Genomic DNA, 5,649 nt, shown 5'->3' on the forward strand with positions numbered 1-5,649 from the left:
ATAAAAAAAATAGTTTCCTAAAATTGATTTGTTTTCATGCTATTCTTAATATGTTTTTCATAAAAACATCACAAAATCAAATAAATAGTTCAACATTCACGTTTATTTCAAAATTGTCCATTTTCACGATATTGTTTTATGTTGTTTTTCATAAAACATTAAAAAATAAGTGTGACATTAATGTTTACTCAATATGGTTCATTTTATAGTTATTTTTGTTGTTTTTTTAATAAAAATCGAAAAAGTTTAACATAAAAGGTGTGCAACACGAGGACTTCCCAGGGCTCACCGATCTTAGTACTACTCTCGCCCAAACACGCTTAACTACGGAGTTCTGATATGATTTAGTGCATTAGTGTTGGTATGATCGCACCCGTTATATAATGATCAATTTATTCATTTGATATATAAAATTAAAAAAATATAGAATTTTTTACGATATTCAAAATGTACGAATTTAATACTATTAAAGGGCGTTTACGATCATGGTTTCATCAAATATATTAGTTTATACGCTATTGTTAATATTTTTTCATAAAAACATCACAAAATAAAATAAATAGTTCGATATTCATTTTTTTTTTAAATCATCCGTTTTCATTATATTATTTGAAAATGTTTTTCTTAAAAATATTAAAATGAGCGTGACATGAACGTTTATTCAATATGGTTCATTTTTATAGCCACTCTAACCTAAGCATGCTTGTCTGTGGAGTTTTGATGGGATCCGGTGCATTATACTGGGAGATCGCACCCATTATATGATGACCAAATTATTTATTTGATACATCAAATTTAAAAATATAATTTTATACGATTTCCAAATCTACTAGTTTTAAATGGCCGAAGGCCATATACGATCACAGTTTCTTGAAATTGATCCATTTTCAAGTTATTCTTAATTTTTTTTCTTAAAAACAAAAAAGAATACGAGGACTTCCTAGGGATCATCCATCATAGTACTACTCTCGCCCAAGAACACTTAACTACTAGGTTCTAATGGGATCCAGTGCATTAATGATGGTATGATTGCACCTGTTGTATGATGACTATTTATTTAATACATCAATTGTTTTAAAAAAAATAGAATTTTCTACGATTTTCAAAATTTACGAGTTTTAAATCGTCGAAGGCCGTTTACGATTACAGTTTTGTTAAATTGATTCGTATTCATGCAATTTTATGTTTTTTCATAAAAACATCACAAAATTAAATAAATAGTTCGAAATTCACGTTTCTTAAAAATCTTTTATTTCCATGCTATTGTGTTACATTTTGTCCTATAAACATAAAACGACTGTGACATTAATGTTTATTCAATATGGTCCATTTTTATCGCTAATTTTAACAAAAACTAAAGAGTTTAACAAAAAGAGGTGTGTGATGTGAGGACTTCCTTGGGGTCACCCATACTAGTACTACTCTCGCCCAAGCACGCTTAACTATAGAGTTCTGATGTAATCTGGTACTTTAGTTCTTGTATGATCACACCCGTTACATTTTGAATAATTTATTCATTTCATATATCAGTTTTTCAAAAATAATCTATGATTTTTAAAATCTAATCCTAAGGCATTTATGATCATAGTTTCTTCAAATCGATTCATTTTCAATTTATTTTTAAAGTTTTTATCATAAAAACAAAACTGAATCAAATATATAGTTCGATATTCACGTTGATTTTTGAAATCGACCATTTTCACACTATTGTTTTACATTTTTTTAAAGAAATATTAAAAAATTAGAGTGACATTAACGTTTATTTAATATGGTTTGTATTCATTGTTATTTTTGTTGTTTTTAACAATAATCTAAAAGGATAATAAAAAAGGAGTTTTACACGAAGACTTCCCATGACTCACCTATCCTAGTACTACTCTCGCCTAAGCATGCTAAACTACGAGGTTCTGATGAGATCTAGTGCTTTAGTGATGGTATGATCGCACCCGTTATATGATAAATAATTTATTGATTTGATATATCATATTTAAGAAAATAGAATTTTCTGTGATTTTCTAATATACGAGTTTTAAATGGCCGCCATCATATTTTCTTCAAATTGATCCATTTTTAGACTATATTTAATGTTTTACATAAAAACATCATAAAATCAAATAAATAGTTTGACATACATGTTTTTTTATTTGTAAATAGTATGTTTTCATGCTATTGTTTTATATTTTTTCATAAAAATATTAAAAAATGAGTGTGACATTAACGTTTATTCAATATGGTCAACGTTTATTGTTATGTTTAAAAAAAATCTAAAAAGTTTCACAAGAAATGTTTGGGACACGAAGATTTCTCATGGGGTCTCCAATCTTTGTACTAATCTCACCCAAGCATGCTTAGCTACAAAATTGTAATATAATCCAATTCAATAGTGTTATTATGATCGTACTAGTTTTATGATGAAAAATAATTCATTTGATATTTTTTAAAAAAAAATAGATTTTTTTTACGTTTTTGAAATGTATGAGTTTTAAGTTAATGAAGGCCGTTTACGAGCAGTTTCTTCAAATTGTTATATTTTCACCCTATTTTTAATAATTTTTCATAAAAAACGTCAAAAAATCAATTATACAGTTCAAAATTCATGATTTTTTAATATTCCATTTTCACGCTTTTGTTTTACGTTATTTTATAAAGTATTGAAAATGAGTGTGACATTAATTTTTATTCAATATGCTCCATTTGTATCTCTATTTTTAACAAAAATCTTAAAATTTAAACGAAAAAGGAGTACGACACGAGGACTTCCTAGAAGTCACTCATCCTAGTACGACTCTCGCCAAAGCACCTTTAACTGTAGAATTCTGATGGTATATGGTGCATTAGTTCTTGTAAGATCGCACACATTATATGACGAATAATTTATTCATTTCATACATTAAATTTAGAAAAAAAATAGTTTTTTTATGATTTTTGAACTTTACGAGTTTTAAAGTACCAAAGGCCTTTTACAATCACGATTTGTTCAAATTGATCCGTTTTCACAATATTTTTAATGATTTTATCAATAAAACATAAAAAATCAAATACATAGTTCAACTAAACGTTTTTTTAAATCGTCCATTTTCATTGTTTTATGTTTTAGATATAAAAATCTTACAAAATGAGTGTGACATTAAAGTTGATTTAATATGGTTTATTTTTATAGTTATTTTTATTGTTTAAAAAAAAATCTAAAAGTTTAACAAAAAGGAGTTCAATAGAGGACTTCATATGGGTCACCTATCATAATAATACTCTTGCCCAAGCATGCTTAACTACGAAGTTCTGATGGGATTCAGTGCATAAATGATGGTATGATCGCACACGTTATATGATGAATTATTCATTTAATACATCAATTATTTTAAAAAATATATATAATTTTATACGTTTTCACTCTATTATTTTATGTTATTTTTTATAAAAACATTAAAAATATGAGCGTGAAATTAACGTTTATTCAATAAGGTCATTTTATCGCTAATTTTAACAAAAAAAACTAAAATGTTTAACAAAAAAGGTGTTTCACACAAGGACATCTCGGGGGTCACCCATCCTAGTACTATTATCGCCCAGTACCTTAGACTCTAGAGTTTCGATGGGATCTGTTGCATTAGTATTTGTATGATCGCACCCGATACATGATGATCAATTTATTAATTTGAAATAATTTTTTTTACTTAAAAAATAGAATTTTCTACAATTTTCAAAATATAAGAGTTATAATGGCCAATGGCCGTTTATGATCACAGTTTCTTTGATTTGATCTATTTTTACGTTATTTTTAATGTTTTTATCATAAAAACATAATAGAATCAAACATATAGTTCGACATTCACATTTTTTTAAATCATCCATTTTCACTCTATTATATTACATTTGTTTAAAAAGTAATTTAAAACATGAGTGTTACATTAACGTTGATTTAATACGATTCATTTTTATCGTTATTTTGGTTATTTTTTTTACAATAATCTAAAAGGTTTAACAAAAAAAGAGTTTTCGTTCAAAGGTGTGATCCTCTAATGGTAGTTCAAAGAACTCAGTATACATCGATTCATTGAAGGAAATAGACTTTCCGTTCATAGTCGTCGTTATCATGTCTCCAACCACATTCATCGTCTTGAAGAACTCACGGACCTCCTTTTCGTAGAGAACATAAGGACCGCCGAGATACTTCCTGAGGCCATAGTACTCGAGAGAACGGAAAATTTTCACGATATCATGTTGATCGATAGAGTAGATAGAATCAAAATCCACCTGCAAGGTGTTGTGAGCAAAAGAGACAACCTTCTTGTCAACCATTTTGAGTGTAAGAAACGGATTAGAACGGAGATAAACAAAGTTTCTTAGAGAGAAGGCCGAGAGAAATCTAGGGTTTTAAGAAAATAGGAAGCGTAAGAACCCTAAACACATGCAAAATATCTTTAAATGGAATTCGAATAGTGACATGTTTAACCTTCATTTTTTTGAAAGATAAAACTCATCAATTAATTTTAGACGTCTTTTCCCAATAGTAGTCATCATTAACTAAGATTTTACAAGTAGAATGGGCTCTTCTTGTATGGTCAACGAAGATTATCCCTCGATACTAGTTCATCCTATGGCTCGCCTTCTGGGAAAGACTCAGCACTCGTGATCGTATTAGTAAGTATATGAGCATTCCGGACGCGAGCTGTCTTCTATGCATAGGAAATGAAGAAACCATAGATCACATATTCGGGAGCTGCTGTATTGCTTCGGAGCTTTGGGACAAATTCTATAAAAGCTTGGAGCTGATCAGTTTCCCGAGCGAATGGAATGAAATCAAAGAAGAAGCACTACTCAAAGCCAAGGGAAATAGATTTACAACAAGCGTGTTCAAGTGCGGCTTTAGAGTAGTGGTATATAACATTTGGCAAGAACGAAATGCAAGAGTATATGACAGAACCCGCAGGAGCATTGACGAGTTATGGAAAGATATTGTATCGGATTGCAGCGCCCTCGCGGGAACGTGGATAAGAATTCCAAGCACGGAGCAGAACTGGAATATCTGCAGGAACTGGAATTTACCGTTTTTTAAACTCACTAGAATTGAAAGCATTGTAAACAGATAATTCGTTTACGTTTTTAGCTTTTTAGCTTTTATTCAGAATGTTACGACTTCAAAATCATTCTAGGCCTGTCTAGAATAACCTCTTAAACTCGTGGTTTTTTTTCCCGTTTTTGGGAATTTTTAATGAAATGACGCTAAGTCGTTTTTCCAAAAAAAAACTAAGTTTTTACAAAAAAATATTTTAATGTTTAGGCTATATTAGTCATTTTCTTTAGCATTGAAACACACGTGTCTTCAAGTTATTCGAATTTAGAAAATAACTGTTTAATGTTTGGGCGGGAAAAATTAGATGACAACGCATATTAATAGTTGTCCTCAATCAGTCCGAAGAGGAAACGTATAACTGCACACGTAGTTAGACTTCTAAGCTACTGTCTACATTCTAGTGTCTAGGTTGGATAAGCGTCTATTAGACGCAGACGTCTAATTATGCTTGTCTTACAGACGTCTAGACGTCTATTAGACATAGACGTCTAATTACGCTTGAACAGTACGTGTTAGACGTGAGCGTCTAACTACGCTTTTCTTTCAGACATCTAACATGCGTAGGTTTTAAACCA

The 5,649-nt window shown here is 29.8% G+C and overlaps 2 pseudogenes; both read right to left on the bottom strand.

Moving 5' to 3' along the window:
• Positions 1 to 257: 257 nt before the first annotated feature.
• On the bottom strand, positions 258 to 375 carry LOC124910841 (annotated as a pseudogene).
• A 1,000-nt stretch (positions 376 to 1,375) lies between these two features.
• LOC124910950 lies at positions 1,376 to 1,493 on the bottom strand (annotated as a pseudogene).
• Between the last annotated feature and the right edge of the window lie 4,156 nt (positions 1,494 to 5,649).

This window comes from Impatiens glandulifera, chromosome 7 (assembly GCF_907164915.1).
Source record: "Impatiens glandulifera chromosome 7, dImpGla2.1, whole genome shotgun sequence".
Taxonomy (NCBI): Eukaryota; Viridiplantae; Streptophyta; class Magnoliopsida; order Ericales; family Balsaminaceae; genus Impatiens; species Impatiens glandulifera.